The sequence below is a fragment of the Lynx canadensis genome, chromosome B2, assembly GCF_007474595.2.
Source record: "Lynx canadensis isolate LIC74 chromosome B2, mLynCan4.pri.v2, whole genome shotgun sequence".
In the NCBI taxonomy this organism is placed as follows: Eukaryota; Metazoa; Chordata; class Mammalia; order Carnivora; family Felidae; genus Lynx; species Lynx canadensis.
The window spans coordinates 103,956,469-103,974,461 of NC_044307.1; the positions used below are offsets into that span (position 1 = coordinate 103,956,469).

A 17,993-nucleotide genomic window follows, 5' to 3' on the forward strand; every position below is an offset into this window, starting at 1 on the left:
TTTATTCAGATACCTTCCTAGAAGTGGAAATGCTCAGAAAAAAGGCAAAAATATTTTCCAGATTTGATATGTATTGTTAAACCGTTTTCCAGGAAAGATGGACCAATTTCCATTTCAAGCAACAGTGGAAAAGAACGCTCAATTTAACACACTCTTGAGACCATTAAGCTTGGCCCTTTGTTTGCTTATTCACTGCAAATTCTGTAAGTAAAAAATGGTGACTTCTTGTTTTAAATTACATTAATTTGATTACTATTTAGCTTAAATTTAAAACAAATGTAGAAGCCATTTCATATTTTCTTCTGTGAATTTTCTATTTATGTTCCTTCCCATTTTTTTTCGTATTGTGTTGTTCTCTTTACACATCAAGAATGTTAACTATTTATCTGTTGCATTAGTTGCAAATATTTTCTCGCTCTTTTTGTAAGCTTTTAAATGTGTTTTGTTTATTGAGCTTTTTATATTCATGTGCTTTTATCTATTGGTATTATTCTTGGGATGCTTATTTATTTTAGTATTTAGGAAATGTTTCCTAATTCAGCAATCAGATAAATACTCTCCTAGCCTATTCTTGTCTAAGTTTTTTCCATTTCTTTCTTTTCCTTTATCTTTTTGCTGTATTTCTTTCTAAACTTACTTTAAACTTCTAGAATTTATTTTAGTGTGTGGAGTGAGCAAGGAACTTTTAGTTAAAGGAAACTACATTTTTAAAAAAAATTATTAGGAGAGAGTAAAGCATTCCTATTATCTTGTTAAAAGCTTAAATGGTAGCAAAAACTTTAATTAAGAAGTAAAATCCAATCTTCCTTCTCATTCCTGCCTCCAGTTTCCATGCTAAAAGGTCACATTATTAATCGGTATTTATTCACTTATTCTTTTAAGTATTCATCCATTTGGCAAAGATTTGTGAGCACCTACTATGTATCACGCACTCCTAGGAGAACTGAAGGTGTCACGGCGAATGAGTGGAGTGGGGAGAGGAACGGTGTCCCATGATTCAAGGTAATTTCAGAGAGTAATTGGTGTTATGAACAGAGGGAAAACACCCTTAATGGAATAAAAAGCAACTAGGAGGAGGTAGTGAGAAAAGAGATTTTATGTTTCATCTTTGACTTTTTAGTTCTCATTTTAGATGGGTGGTTAAAAAGTTCTTTCTGAAGAGTTGACATTTAAATTAAGACCTAAATGAACAAGCATCAGCTTTGGAAAGTTTGGGTGAGCAAGTTTCAGGCAGAGAAAGGATGAGTGCAAAGGCCCAGGGGTGGAGCCAGATTGGCCTATTTGCAGAACAGAAAAAGAACACCCCGTGACAGCAGTGAGGTTTAAAAAAAGAAGAAGAAGAAAAGAAAAATAAGTGAATAAAATCAGATGTAACTACCCCTAGGGAAGGTTGCCCCTAACCTACTTGTACATCCTTTCCTAGCTTTCTTGTCAGTCGTGTGTTTATTTTGGTGTAAGAAGAACAATGTTTCCACTTCTGCAGTGAACACATGGGGAGTACAGACAGGAAGTGCTTACTAAGCTGGGATTTGAGGACAAACAGACTTGTGTCCAAACTTCTATTCTGTCATTTAGCAAATAGGTGATCTTGGACAATTTATGCAACCCCTTTAAGATGAAGTATTCTCTACCGTGAAATGAGGGAAAAAAAACTCCCACCTCACAGAATTGTGAGGGTTAAACACAAATTGGGCATATGAAAAAGCTTGGCTTGGCAACAGTAAGCCAAAAACATTAAAAAAAAAGTTTTATGAATATCTTACATTAGTTCTTTCAGATATACTTTAGAATAACTAAGGAATTTTATTTACTTTTTAAAGTTTATTGATTTTGAGAGGGTGGAGAAAGGGCAGAAAGAGAGAATGAGAGAGAATCCCAAGCAGGCTGTGTGCTGTCAGTGCAAAGCCTGATTTGGGGCTCGAATTCCCAAACTGTGAGGTCGTGAGCTGAACCAAAACCAAGATTTGGATGCTTAACCGACTGAGCCACTCAGGGACCCCTAGAATAACTAGGAATTTTAAAAAATGATATTTAAAAGTGATTAGGTTTCTTTACACCTATAGATTAATTAAGGGAGTGTTGACATCTTGCTCCCATCCAGGAATATTCAATTATTTAGATATTCTCCTGTGTCCTTCCAAAAACAATCATAGGTAGTTTTTCCAACAAATCCTGCATATTTTTGTGAAGACTGAGTTTTACATGTGCATTCATAAATGAGCTTAATCAATAAACAGACAACTAGGTTAGATTTCATATCAATGTTATACAATGAACCTAATAACACATTGGGCCAGTTATTTTTTTTTAAAATGGAATTACCTGTTTCTTGAGAGTTTATATATAAGTTTAACTTATATATAACACAATATGGATCATGATTTCTTTTTTTTTTTTTTTTTTTAATTTTTTTTTTTTTTTTTTTTTTCAACGTTTATTTATTTTTGGGACAGAGAGAGACAGAGCATGAATGGGGGAGGGGCAGAGAGAGAGGGAGATACAGAATCGGAAACAGGCTCCAGGCTCTGAGCCATCAGCCCAGAGCCCGACGCGGGGCTTGAACTCACGGACCGCGAGATCGTGACCTGGCTGAAGTCGGACGCTTAACCGACTGCGCCACCCAGGCGCCCCTGGATCATGATTTTCTTATGTAGGGGTTGTTTTTGTGTTTTGTTTTGGCTTTTTAGATTTATTGTAATAGTCTTTTAATTTTCAACTGCTAAAGAAATTTAGGTATCTTAGGTTTTTTATGGAATATGGCCCATATTTAATCATCAAATTTAGTAGAAGAATTATAGTGTTCTCCTATGATTGCTTTTTCTCTTTTTCTTAACCTAATTTTGCTTATTTGTGTTTTCCTTTTTTTTTTTTTTTTTTTTTTTGGATTCAATTCAGATTGGTTTTCTAGGGTTGCCATAGCAAAGTAGCACAAACTAGATGACCTAAATAACAGAAATTTATTGTCTCAAAATTCTGGAGGCTGAAAGTCTGAAGTCAAGGTTTTGACAGGATTGGTTTCCAAGGATTGTGAGGGCAGGATGTGTTATAGGCCTCTTCTTGGCTTATAAATGTTCATCTTTTGTTCACTGAATGTATGTCTCTAAGTGATACCTTTTTATAAGGACACCACCTATGTTGGATTAGAAGCCTATTCTATTCCAGCATGACTTCATCTTAGCTTAACTAAGGGTCATCTGCAATGACCATATTTCCAAATAAGGCCACATTCTGAGGGGGGGGGGCAGACACAATTTGACCCATAAGACAATCCATGTCATTTAAAAATAAAATTTCAGGGGCACCTGGGTGGCTTAGTTGGTTAAGCATCCAACTTTAGCCCAGGTCATGATCTCACAATACGTGAGTTTGAACCGCACGTTGGACTCTGTGCTGACAGCTCAGAGCCTGGAGCCTGCTTCAGATTCTCTGCCTCCCCCACTCTCTCCCCTCCCCTGCTCACACTCTGTCTCTCTGTGTGTGTCTCTCTCTCAAAAATAAATGAACATTAAAAAAAATTTTAAGTAAAAAAAATGTTCAAAAAGTATGTCTTCGCTTTCTCATTCATACTGATTTTCTATTTTATGGTTGTTTTCTTCCTTCCTTATTTTGTTTTCAAGCTTCATTTAAATATTCTGTTTATTTTCTCTGATTTTAATAATGTTTTTCTCTGTGTACAGCCCTTGCTATATCCTCTATGTTTTGATTTGCTTTTATTAAATACTTTGTTATTGTGTATTTACTCTCCACCTTGAACACATCATTGTTAAAGGAAAGGATTTTTCAATTTCCAATTTTTCCAATTGAAAAAATTTTTTGATTTTTCTTGGAATGAAAAAAAAGATAGACAAGAAGACAGAATATCACTATCTAGGGAGCTTTGCAAGCTGACTTCCAGTTCTCTTAGTGAGTGATGGTCAGATAGTCATTACCTTGAACAGTTACCATGGTCTGTTTTTTGGTCATCAACGTTGGCAGACTAGGAACATAAATACAGTTTACCCCTGAATAGCAGAGGTTTGAACAGCATGGTACTCTCACACACGGATTTTACAGTACACTACTTAAAAAATGTATTTTCTCTTCCTCATGATTTTCTTGACAATTTTTTCTTTTCTCTGCTTAATTTATTATAAGAATATAGACTATAATACACTTAACATACAAATATGTGTTAATCGACTTTGTTTATCAGTAAGCTTCCAATCAACAGTAGGCTATTAGGAGTTAAGTTTTGGGGAAGTCAAAAGTCAAGTGCAGATTTCTGACTGCACAGGAGGCTAGGGCCCCAACCCCCACATAGTTCAAGGGTCAACTGTATTAGTTTTAAACTCAAAAGAGTCTATTCTCTCAGAGATTAATCCACATTAGCCCAATCGGGAAATTTTTATTTAAAAAATTGTTCAGTACTAATGAGAAAATACCTGCTGTGGGAAGAATCCTAATTGCTGACCAGTCCATTCTCCTCAGAGATAGACCTAGAAGGGGGATTAAGTCACTTCCGGAAGCGTGCTCTATCAGCAAATGGAGCAGATTAGATGAATGAAGCATCTTGTGGTGCTAGGATCAATGCAGAGACACAAAGATACTGCACAGGAGGTCACTTCTAGTGGGAATAGGACGCTTCAGTGACCTCTGATTGAGGTTCTCTTTCCTCTTAGAGGACACTTTAGATGCTTTAACTTTGTGTCTCAGCCCTCAGAACAGAGGTATGCCCTGTTCCTGACTTGTGATTTCTTTACCTTCAGTAACGCCTTTATTTAGGTTATAATCAATTTTTGCCAACCTAAAATGACTCTTCGTGTTTAAGGTGAGTTTTTCTATGTCTGAGAATCCTCTTAAAATGAGGATAATAACTTCGGTGCATTTATTCAACAGGTAGTTATTGAGTGCAAATACAAGCTTGCCTCTGTGATCTGTATTAGAAATGGAGCTGGAAACCTGTCAGGGTGCTCACACTCCTGGGGCTTAGTCACTGGAAGAGGAGACAATAATACATGATCATAAACAAATACATACATCAACATTTAATTTTAATAAAAAATTACCATTGCAATCAGTGCTAGAATCGGGAAATGTAGTTGACAACTTGCCCACTCAGAAGGCTCAGTCTTGGAATACTTTCTAATAAATTATATATATATAATATATATAATATATTATAATATATATATTATATATATATGATATATAAGATGACTCTTTGAAGATGAAAAGAATGTCACTAATATAGGATAAAGTTGTCGAAAATTCCAGAGAAAAAGAATTACAATGGTGAAGACCTTAAGTCTGGATCTCCATGCTAAAGCATGGAGAAAATGAAACAAAGTAAAACAAAAAGCAAAATAAAAGCAGATGGACTGTAACACAGAAAGGAAAAAAAAAAGTTGTGGAAAAGGAAACAGATTATGCAGTGTCTTACAGGACATGTTAGGGACTTTGGTTCTTTTTCCTTTTTTCTTTCTTTCTTTTTTAAATTTAAGTTTTAGCTACTTAACATACAGTGCAATATTGATTTCAGGAGTAGAAGTCAGTGATTCATCACTTACGTTCAACATCCAGTGCTCATCACAACAAGGCTCTCTCTATATTTTGGCTATTGTTGATAATGCTGCTATCAACATTGGGGTGCATGTACCTCCTCGGACTCTGTATTTTTGTATCCTTTGGGTAAATACCTAACAGTGCAATTACTGCACTGTTGTAGAGTGGTTCTTTTTAGGTTCTGAAGGGATCTTTTCTTAAGGCAGGTAGCTATGGAAGCATTTAAGTAGAGAGACATTTAAGGATTAATTTGGCTGCCTTGCTAAGAGTGATCGGAAAGGATTTTATAAAAACAACGTGGAAGCTAGTACCGCAGTGGAGGCCAAAAGATGGAGGCTGATCTGAAATAGTGGCAATGATAGCATTGAAAAGGGAGGGGCACCTGGGTGGCTCAGTCGGTTAGGCAGCCGACTTCGGCTCAGGTCATGATCTCGCGGTCCATGAGTTCGAGCCCTGCGTCGGGCTCTGTGCTGACAGCTTAGAGCCTGAAGCCTGCTTCCGATTCTGTGTCTCCCTCTCTCTCTGCCCCTTCCCCATTCACGCTCTGTCTCTCTGTCTCAAAAATAAATAAAATGTTAAAAAAAAAAAAAGAAATGGGATTGTACTGGAAATATATTTAGGAGGTAAAATTGACAGGACCTGGGACTTGATTAAATCTTCTGTGTAAATAAGAGAGAGCTGTCAAAATAACTCACATGTATTTGGCATGGGAACCTAATGGATGGCATCACTATTTTTTGACACGTGGTGAAGGCTCACCACATTTTGGTGATACTTAGCTGCTTGGGTAAGAGAGTTAAAAGAAAAATGTGAATATATGGCAAACCTCCCCCCACCCTTAATATATCACACTACACATACATGTGTATACAAAAGTCATTTGAAAAAATAAAACCTGAAACACACATACAAACAAACGAAAGCTAGACATAAACCAAATGAGCCGACCTAGAAATTTCCTATTGTCCTAAAAACATTTCTTAAGTCATAATCTTGGGAGGTATTTACTTTATTATCTCTTTGTCCGCCGACTTCAGGGTGAACTTGAACAAGAGGAAGTGGGTTTTACCGCTCTGAGCTTCAGTTTCCTCAGCCAGAGAAAAAAAATTCAGGAGCTTGTTGTTATTTGTTATTACATAACATATGATCCCCTGTAGATACCAGTGGAGAGTCAGACTCATATATTATAGAAATCTCTGCAGTGGTGATGACTATGGTCATACAATAGTCACTATATCTGCTGCATTAAATGTGTTGACACATTTCTAATACATTCTATCACCTAGAGGGAGATAAAAGTGAGATGGTAGAAAGCAGGCCTAATCTTATATTATAATCCCTCCATTTCGTTAGTATTACACACATTTTCTATGCCAAGTGTAATGCTATTTAAGTTTTTTTTCGTATAACTCTCCGTATTTGTACTGTAGTTTTTCATCTGCTTTTCTCAATTGTGTGCCCGTTAGTTACTGATACTAGTTTGAAACAATTATTTCTTAAGTGAATAAACAATTATATGAGATCCATTAGCTACAGTGTTTCTTCTTGAACTTCTTTAGTGGTTTCTACTCCATTTAGAATACAATACTGACTCATTAGTATGACTTATCGGGAAATACTGTATGTATTGGCCTTGAATGACATCTCTGTCCCCTCGTACCCTTCTTTCCTCTGCTCACCCTTTGTGGAACTTCACCTCTGCTTCCATATTCTTGGCTCTTTTTCCAATCATTAAAAACACTGCAAACTCTCTCCTGCCTCAGGACAGGGACAAGCTGTTTTTCTGCTTTGAGAAAGATTTATTCCCAGTCCTCCCTTAGCTGCCTCATCCTTTGTATGTCAGCGTGAGTACCACCTGCTCGTGAAATGGCCTCCACTTTGACATCTAAATCTGGTTCTCTCTTGTTAATTTATTTTCCGTAACTTTTTTTGTTTCTTTCATTGCACTCAGCTTTTCTAATCCCTTGTTTTTTTTTTTGTTTGTTTTTCTCCCCCCCCCCCAGGGATTATAGATGTCAGATTCATTGTTACATTTCTAGTGCTTACCAAAGTGACCGGCACAGTAGCTGGTGTATTTTAGACATTCAAAAGTATTTGTTTAATAAATGAACAATAAACAATATTACCACATCTGGTACATCTGGTGTATATACTGAAAAATCTGAGTTTTGAACTTTGCTTGCCTACAACGAGTACGGTATTTGAATTCCGTCAGCTTATGCTCAAATGATCTCACAATGAGATCATTCAAAAACTCCTTTAAAAACTGAGAGACAGACAGTCTAATGAATGGGATGCCCCTGAAGCCAAGTTAAGAAGTATGAATCTCTTCTCCACAAGTAACTCATCTTATCAACTTTTAAACATCTTTCCCTTGGGGCACCTGGGTGGCTTAGTCGGTTGAGCATCCAACTTCGGCTCAGGTCATGATCTCGTGGTCTGTGACTTCGAGCCCCGCGTCGGGCTCTGTGCTGACAGCTCAGAACCTGGAGCCTGCTTCAGATCCTGTGTGTGTCTCTCTCTCTATCAAAAATAAATAAACATTAAAAATTTAAACATCTTTCCCTTCTTTGCATGCTGAAAAAAATGTCACCACGCTTTGCACACATACGCTCAAAGCATGTTTATATTATAAATTTTCAAATTGTGTATTTAATTTAAAAGTCAGTAATATCCAACAAGGAGTCATTTTGTTGGTTTTGTTTGTCATTGATTTAGTTTGAAGAAAGAATTTTTAAAGTTTGAGGTATTTCATATATTAAGTTCAAAATATAGGTAATTTTAATTCTAGAGCCTGTCATATCTCACAAAATAGTGTTCAATTATCCTGCTATCATTACTTGGAGTCTACTTAGATTCAAAGAAATAATAGAGTGAAGCAGGTACCTAGACTGAAGATTAGAAGTCATTTTAAGTGATGTGCCTACATTTTAAAGATACAATAAACCTTATGCAATAATGTATCGTAGACTAGAAGGATTATCGGTTGCAGTATTTCTCATTTTGGGTAGTTCAGAAGTCTTTCAAATAAATTCCTTGCCAGACTTTGGTTAGGATGAAGCAAACTTCATTTGAGCCTAAGGGAAATTTTTACAGCTTTTCATATAACTTCTTTCATGACAACCATTATTCTACACGCAATTTTGCTCTCTCTAGCCATCCTGGTAAGACTGCCATGGGAATTTTTTTGCTAGGTTGTCCATTCTGTATCCATTTCATCGACTGTCTCTTGAAAGCACCTGGTTACATCTAACCCCATTTCTTCTTCTCTTGGTTTCCTTTAATAATGACCTCCATTGGAGGCAATTTTGTATACTTCGTTAGTATTAACCATTACAGATGGCAAATAGTAAGTCCTAGGATTTTACAGAAATTGATCTTAAATGCACATTATTTTCTCAATCCAATTTTGGAAACTGAGCCTCTGCATTTCTTATTAGGAGGGGGAAGGTGCAAAACTTTGCATTCACCACAGCCAATGGCAAAGCACACACAGTTAGGCTTCACTGTTATTCTCAGGTCATACATCATGCCGTCCATAGTTTTTCACCTTTTTGTAATGTATTCCAAAGTACATATGCAAACAGTACTATAACCTTTGGAGTAGGAAATCTGTCTGTAGCTAATATTCCCATCCTGTCAGAGTCATTCGGCTAAGTGATATTGATGGGACTTTAATGATAAAAATTAATTACAGGGTTGAGTTGTTTCTCACCATCGTGTGCCACTGTGTTGTCACATTGCTTTCAGCTTCAGTGCACCCTGCCACTTGTCTCTCGAGAAAGTTTTGCTTGTAACTGAAGTATGTGCATGTTTATCTCGGTTTGAACATATGTGTGTGTGGAGGAGAGAAGATCCCGTTCTGCTGATCACAGCTTGTAACTGTTATTTAGCTCTTCAGATCACTTTTATTTTCCAGGGTCTATTTCTCCTTCTAGGAAGCATTTCACTGAAAGAGACCTTTTAAAACATCAACAGAAGGTACCTGGCCATTTTTAACACACAATAAGGATCATACACATTTTGTTAACTTTTAAATATTATATATTCGACTAGATCAACCTTCAAGTACAAAATATTACTACAATTAGTTGTGGTCAGAGAACCTTTGTGATAAGACAATGATCTTTAAAACATACGATTTTGAAGTATTTATGAGCAGGGACAGGGGCAGAGGTAGAGTTTGGGAAGAGTAAGGAAAGCAGCTGTATGCAGCATGATCTTAGGAAATATTTTAAACTAATAAACCATGCATGAAAATAATTGAAGTCTAGGTGATGCCTTTTTATTTTAAAATGACAGAAAACATAATAGAGTCAGTGGAGGACAAGTGTTGGAAAGAAGCTTAGAAGACATCTTTTTTTTTTTTTAAGTGCCTTTGACCACAAACCACATTAAGAAACACATTTTAGGGGTGCCTGGGTGGCTCAGTCGGTTAAGCGGCCGACTTCGGCTCAGGTCACGATCTCGTGGTCCGTGAATTCGAGCCCCGCGTCGGGCTCTGTGCTGACCGCTCAGAGCCTGGAGCCTGTTTTGGATTCTGTGTCTCCCTCTCTCTGACCCTCCCCTGTTCATGCTCTGTCTCTCTCTGTCTCAAAAATAAATAAACGTTAAAAAAAATAAAAAAAGAAACACATTTTACATTGTGACCCGTGTGTGTGTAAACACACATTTGGCTAAAACACATTTCAAGAAACAATAATTATCCTTCCTATAGGCTAAGTACTTTACATTCTTTTTTTTTTTTTTTCTCATTTGTTCAATTTCACCTAATAGGTGGAAAAACATAAACCAACACCAATCTCCTCATTTTACCAATGAGGAAAGTGTTGCAGACGGATTGCATGATTTTCCCAAGGAGAAGCAGACTGCTACCTGCAGACCTCTGACCCCTTATTCTAAGGATGGCGTATTTCTACCATGGTTCAAGGAAAAGAACGCAGGACTGAGTTTTTTTTAGGTTTATTTATTTTTTTGAAAGAGAGAGAGAGAGAGTGAGAGTGTGTGCAAGCAGGGAAAGGGCAGAGAGAGAGAGGGAGACAGAGAATTCCAAGCAGGCTCCACATTGTTAGTGCAGAGCCCTGCTTGGGATCCATCTCAAGAATCCTGGGATCATGATTTGAGCCCGAATCCAGAATTGGAGGCTTAACCCATTGAGCCACCCAGGCAGCCCAGGATTGACTTTTTTTAAAACCCAGGTTCAGCGTTGGTTGTTCCACTTTTTAAGGTGAGATACCTTAAATTTTACTAAGAGGAGGTAAGAACAAAATCAAACAAAAAATACACTGCTGTGTGACCTTGAACAAACCATTTAACTGGTTCTTGCTTTACAGGTTTCCACAGGCACCTTGTAGTACCTCAACCACCGATGGCTACTCTACCTGGTTGCTCTAAATTTTAAATTACATAGTTTACATTTTGCTAACTACTTACACTGTTACCAGTTAAAGGCGCCTGTCTCTCGAACATCTTCTTAGTTGCTGTAATTCAATTTTTCTGTCAATAGATTAATGCTCCATCATTAAATTTGATATGAAGAACTGATATAGCTAAATAGTCAATAATATTTTATAGTGTGTGGGAAAACCTTCCAAGGTCGTTATCCTATTGATCCAACAATAGCCATGTGAAGTGGGCAGGTTAGTTCTTGTTACTTCCTGTTTATTGATCACTTAGAAATGTTCCATGATTGCCCAAGTTCTCATGTCCAGTGCATGGTAAATCTAAGACTGACCAGGTCTTCTAAATTCTAAAGTGGTGTTCTTTCCAGAATATAGATAAAGCATAAATGTAGGCTTACAGAGTCAGAGGCAGGTGGAGCTAAGTGCTATATTGAAATGGATCTCCCCTGGCTGGTTTGATAGTATAGCTGACATGGCCCTCTTAAAAACGTATGGCGGGGCGCCTGGGTGGCTCAGTCCGTTAAGCGTCCGACTTCGGCTCAGGTCATGATCTCGCGGTCCGTGAGTTCGAGCCCCGCGTCGGGCTCTGTGCTGACAGCTCAGAGCTTGGAGCCTGTTTCAGATTCTGTGTCTCCCTCTCTCTCTGACCCTCCCCCGTTTATGCTCTGTCTCTCCCTGTCTTAAAAATAAATAAACGTTAAAAAAAAATTAAAAAAAAAAACGTATGGCAACTTCTCGATGAACTAAGGATATTCACCATCTCTGATACAAACTGAAAAATGAGCAAACAATTTTGCTCTGGCCTTCATATACCTAGTTTCAAATCGCTCTTTGCATGGAAGGCATATACGATAGATTAGAATGCATATTTAATAAAATTCATTTGTTGATGATAAGGCATTTAATTCTGCACTGACTTTCAGAGGCACATTGTCTTATAAGTTTGGGTTGTGTTGGCAATTTTTTTCAAGTTTATTTATTCATTTATTTTGAGAGAGAGGGAGAAAGCACAAGAGAAGGAGGGGCAGAGAGAGAGAGAGAGACAGAGAGAATCCCAAGCAAGCTCTGCACAGTCAGTGGAGAGCCCGACATGGGGCTCGAACTCACGAGCTATGAGATCATGACCTGAGCCACAGTTGGGTGCTTCACCAGCTGAGCCACCCAGGGGCCCCTGCATTGGCAATTTGAATGAATTGTCCTGAGTGATCATCCAAGACGGCTAGTCAAAACAGAACTCACCACTTCCAAGATAGCTGTAGCTGGACTGGCACTTGGTTCCATTTCTCACTCCCTATTCCCCACCCTCAGTGCCAGCATTCCTACTGCAGTGATGGCTGCTATGCAAAGCTCTGTAGCATTAGAAGAGCAGAAAAATAAGGAGGAGACAAGCTGGGATGATTCAAGAAACCTAAGCCCAGGGATGTGTTCTAAGGCAGGGTTGCCTGTGTATTGCGGTCCTGTTGTGGTGACCAACTGTCTCAATCTGCCTGAGATTACAGGACATGAGACTGCCAGTACTAAAACTGGGAGAGCCCCAGGCAAACTGGGAAGAGTTGTCATCCTGTGTCTCACCCCCAAAGATGAATCTCTGAAACTGTCTAGAATAATTTCTTCAGCTTTGTCACCCTTCTGAGATTTCAAAAATTTAAGATTAATTTGATTTGACAAGAAAAATAAACAGGCAAACAGAACCTGGGGAATCTAAAGGGTTAAGAATTAATTTGTTTACATTTATGTCTCTCTCCCTAAAAGTTATCTAATCTAGGCTCAAAAAGAATGAAGTTTGGGGTAAGACGTGGGGAGAGGAGGGAACAAAAGAGCAACTGGGTTTTTGGGGCACTGTGTGTTACAGGAAGGCTGACTTTACTCACTTTTCTGACGTAGAAATTTGGAGGCTACATGGAGGAATGGGGCAGGTAAGAGCCTTGGGTGCCTGGGGAGAGAGCAAACTGGGCTTAGGAAAGAGGTAGAAGCAATGATAAGAAAAGATAAAGATTGCCTATTTGGAAAAAAACGCTCTTGGGTCAATCACCCACCAGAATCAGTAAAGATGCATTATATGGAGATCACACAGATGCCCCACTCCATTGTATTTCCAGCAGCGTTTTTACCTCTCTTGTTTTCCTATGAATCCCAGCTCTTACAACTTGAACCAAAGCTAGCAGTAGAAGTGCTAGTCACTATTTAAACCTCTGGAGATTTATCAGTGACCACAACAGACACAAAGTCCTTCTGTCATAGAGCTTATGGTCTAAGGTGAAGGAAATGCAAGCAATTCATAAAGCAAATTGGTGAAATTTCTGGTACCTTAGATTGTTATAAATGCTTTAGAGAAAGATAAAGCAAGGCAAGGGAGTAGAAACTAGGAGTGTTACATGTTAACGAAGATCTCACTGAGGAGGTGAAATTTAGAAGCAACCACACTTAAAAATGGTTGAGAAACCCGGGCATACTAGCTGGATGTTATTTTGGAGATTTAATTTTTGTCAAGCCAGTAGGTAAGTGTCAAGGAAAGCTTTACTTCTAAGTCAATAAATAATAAAAATAATAACGCTAAGTGCAGTTGGAACTAGTTAAAAGAGCCTGCAGAAGGAAGGATCAAGCGTCTCTGTGCTCGTAAGACTGAATTCCTGCCATTTTATTTCATTTTCATTTGTTTGTTTGGAATTGACCAGAGAAATACTAGAATGCGCTCCTTGCCGCACCCTCAGGCACTGTATTTCACAAAGAAACCTCTATGAGTAAGCCAGAGCACAGCACAGAAACTAGAATTCCTCTTGACACAATTCATCTCATACTTTTGTTTCAGCAGAAACTAGACATCCTTCAACCCAAAGTTATAGAAACTCACAGCCTGAGGCACTGAATTGCATTGGACATAAAAGCCCTCATTCAAAAATAACTTATTTAAACATTCTGTTAGAGTTGCATGGAATTTATCAAAGAGGTGAGTGGGTCCTCCATCAGTAACTCCTGGTTTTCCTACACATCCCATAAACCACCAACAAATACGACGCTTTCCATGTGAAAGTCAGCCCCTCTTGTTTTTCAGAAATGTGATACTACGATATTTTCTTTTCAAACTATGAAAGTGTTCTTTTTGAGTAGGAGAGGCATTCCAAATACTTCCTGGCCCTTGTGGTAGCTTTTTATTTTGCTAAATTTAATAGATATTGATATTTACCAGAGTTATAGCGGTTCTGTTACCTGAAGTGAAAGCACCACTTTAAGAATACACAGAGCAATCGTTTTTCCTGAATTATTCTGGCTACAGGATGGCAAAGGTAAAGAGGCAGATCTAGGATTATATCACGAGTATTCATGTGATGTGAATTACAAGAAAATACTAAATTAGCCTGTTATATTTCATATCATCAGGAATGAATTACTTTGCAATCACCAAATAAAGCATCCTGGCTGCAGAATCTTTAGTTTCTGAAAATCAACAGTGGCTTCTCAAGGAACAGGTAATTGTGCCTCCTTCCTCACAAATACAAATACAGACATTTCTGTCTCTTTAGAGTCCCTACATCAAAGTTTGGTATAAATTTGAAACTATAGAATACTTTGGGACAAAAGTCTGTAGGTTGATGTTTGCCATGACTTTACTGGGTGGCTGTTTTGTCATTCAGGGCTGGTTTAGTGGTTGTCACCTGGAGGGACTGGCCTCGGATTGCCTGAGCTTCGGTTCTCATTGCTGAAATACAGCACTTAGTAAAATTATTATATTGGCATGACCATTAATTCTTTTTACAAAGTGTTGACTTGGTGAGTTGCTCTATCCAGCTATCAGTCTCAACTCTTAGTCAATAAAAAAAAAAAAAAACAGAAAGAAAAGGTCTAAGCTTGAGGATGCTAAATGACTGAAATCAATTTAATTTATCATAAATAATGTCTCTTACAGTGAACACACTTTTGATTTCTTAATGACTTTTTTCTTTACAAAATGGGGGCGGGTTACTGGTCTTAAAATCCATGAATTCTGATTATTTTCATCTACTGGTAGTCTCTTACCATGATTACTTCACATGATGCCCTGTACCAAGATGGCCAACGTATATTAAACATTACATGTCTACCTTTATGTGTTTGTATCCTTTTTTTATTCTAGAGTAATACTTAGATTATCTGTGAACCACTCTTAGGCTTTTGATTTCCCAGAATAATTTAAAAACTAAGAAGTAATAAACAAAAGAGACAGAAAGAGCTTTTTTGACTGGAAAGGGAAAACTCTGTAGCAGGAAGAAGTAATGAAACACATATGCCAATACAAAATTTTGAATATGATACCTGCCTCACTGTGAGTGCTTGGTTTGAGATGAAAAAGAGAAGAAACAGCTCCATGCTCATTATCTATTCATCCTTCAAATTATTGACTGCATAGCACGTGTGTAAAAGATGGGTACAATTCCGTCTTTCCTTAAGGAGCTCACAAACAACTGAGGGACTGTCATAAACATGTATATGTGTGTGTGTGTGTGTGTGTGTGTGTATGTGTTTGTCTATATACAAACATACATATACACATTATATATGCACATATACACAATATATAATGTATTATAATGGGGCACCTAGGTGGCTCAGTCGGTTGAACATCTGACTCTTGGTTTCGGCTCAGGTCATGATCTCACGGTTTATAGCTTTGAGCCCCACATTGGGCTCTGTGCTGCTGGTGCAAAGCCTGCTTGGGATTCTCTCTCTCTCTCTCTCTCTCTCTCTCTCTCTCTCTTTCTCTGCCCCTCCCCTGCTCATGTTCTCTCTCTCTCTCTCTCTCTCAAATAATAAATAAAACTTAAAAAATAATAGTATGTTATTATAATAAAATTATGTAATTTACTATATATATATAATTAGTATGAATCCAATTTATTATATTACAATTATAATTTGAAATACGAATACAAAATACAAATACAAACAATTAGAATGGGGTATATGCTTTAGTAGATATATCTATCTATATATATTTTTAGTTTCTCTGTACATAGATTGTGGGAAGTTTCAAAAGAGAAGGGTTTCTCTAAAGGGGTTTTTAAACTCTATTCAAGAGAAATTTTAAAATGATCAGGGGAACAATCAGAGATACAAAAGATTAAAAATCTTAAAAAGGTGGGGAGAAGAGATGAAAAGAGTCACAAAGATTAGAAGTGGCAGCAGCAGAAGCGGCAGCATCTGGCAGATTAGAACTTTGTGCATCGGCAATGCAGGTTCAAGATTGGCGTGCGATGAGTGAGAATACACATGGATAGTGGGGAGAAGAGAAAGCAGGTAGGACTGCCCCATTGGACTCCATGGCATATGGTCACTTGCACTTAGTCTCCTCAGAAAGCACAGGTATCTGATGATGAGTGTGTGAGCATATGTGTGTGTGTGTGTGTGTGTGTGTGTGTGTGTGTTTATTATGTGTGTTATTGTGTGTATGATCTTGTTTAAGAACAGGGTCGAAGTGGAGGTCATTAAAGAACATGCCACCATTTATGAATTAGGCTTTGAAGTTCTAGTGTTTAAAGTAATTTTCAGTTCTGTAGAAGACCCTCCCACCAGAATCCATAATATCCCTCCCATCAGTAATGTCAGCTCATGTTAGATAGGTTTGTCAACATTTTGTCTTTCCGTGCTGTTTGGTGTGATTAAACATCTTTCACATCACAACTTTATATGCATTCAGCCCTTCCCTCTTTCCCCCTGCTATTCAGAACTTTTCTAGCAAATAAATTGTAGACATACGTCTTGTGAATTGAGGTTATCCCAAATGGTTGATCTGCATTTTTGTTTAAATTTTTATCCTATCAAAACAGATATTAAAATCAAAGTCATTCTATAGGTAAATTGCTAAACTCTAGTAATGGGTTTTAGATTTAAAGGAACGATTGTTGAGCTAGAAAACTTAATTGTCAGCTGGCTTACATCCCTTTCATCCTTATTGTTTATGTATCTACAAAAATCGCTGCTTAGTTTTTACCAGTCTTTTCAGTTTTTAGGAATTTTGGCAATACAGATACTTCCATAAAGTCTTATTTATTCCACATTAAAAGACTTGTTACTTCTACCTTTTGACCCGAGCCACCGTCTTGCATTCATTCACCAAAATGACCAATACGAAGGGAAAGAGGAGAAGCACCTGCTATAGGTTCTTTAGGCCTTTTAGAAAACATGGAATTGTTCTGGACACATACATGTGAATCTACAAGAAAGGTGATATTGTAGACATCAAGGGAATGGGCACTGTTCAAAAAGGAATGCCCTGCAAATGTTACCATGGCAAAACCGAAGAGACTACCATGTTACCCAGCATGCAGTTCGGATTGCTGTAAACAACAAGTTAAAGGCAAGGTTCTTGCCAAGGGAATTAATTTACATATTGAGCATATTAAGCACTCAAAGAACCTACATAGCTTCCTGTGGCTTGTGAAGGAAAATAATCAGAGAAAGATGGAGGCCAAAGAGAAAGGTATTTGAGTTTAACTGAAGTGCCAGCCTGCTTCACCCAGAGAAGCACACTTTGTGAGAACCAATGAAAAGGTTCCTGAGCCTGGAACCCATTCCCTATGAATTCATGGTATGATAAGTATAAAAATAAATAAAAGACTTCAGGACTATGAAAAAAAGCCTTCTAATTTCTTTAGTCCTAATAACATTTCTGCAAGATAGTCAGGAATTTGTCCTACCGATTCTAAAAGGGAGAATGTATATATTAAGCATTTACTGAGAGTTCATGATAAATCATGGTAGAACTGAATTTTTGATCAAATGTCCTTCTAGATTAATTCCCTCTCCCTCTCTTCTGTCTCTACATCTGTCTCTGTTTCTGTTGCCCTTTTTTCTGTCTCCTTTTTTCTTCTTTTTATTACATTCAAGTTTTCTATATTGTATAGGATTGCTGTTCATAATTTTTATTTACTCATGACAATTTCCATTTCCTCAAGTCTTTAACATTGTTAACCATTGGATGTACATGGTATTTTTGTTAATAGCGATTGAGGGGCCAGCCGCTACAGTATGAGAAGTCCTGAAGGAACAGATGTTAGTTATGGACCATCCACAAGC

The 17,993-nt window shown here is 37.6% G+C and overlaps 1 pseudogene; it reads left to right on the top strand.

Annotated features, from left to right (window-relative positions):
- The first annotated feature begins 17,032 nt into the window (after positions 1 to 17,032).
- On the top strand, positions 17,033 to 17,511 carry LOC115514979 (annotated as a pseudogene).
- Positions 17,512 to 17,993: the final 482 nt, after the last annotated feature.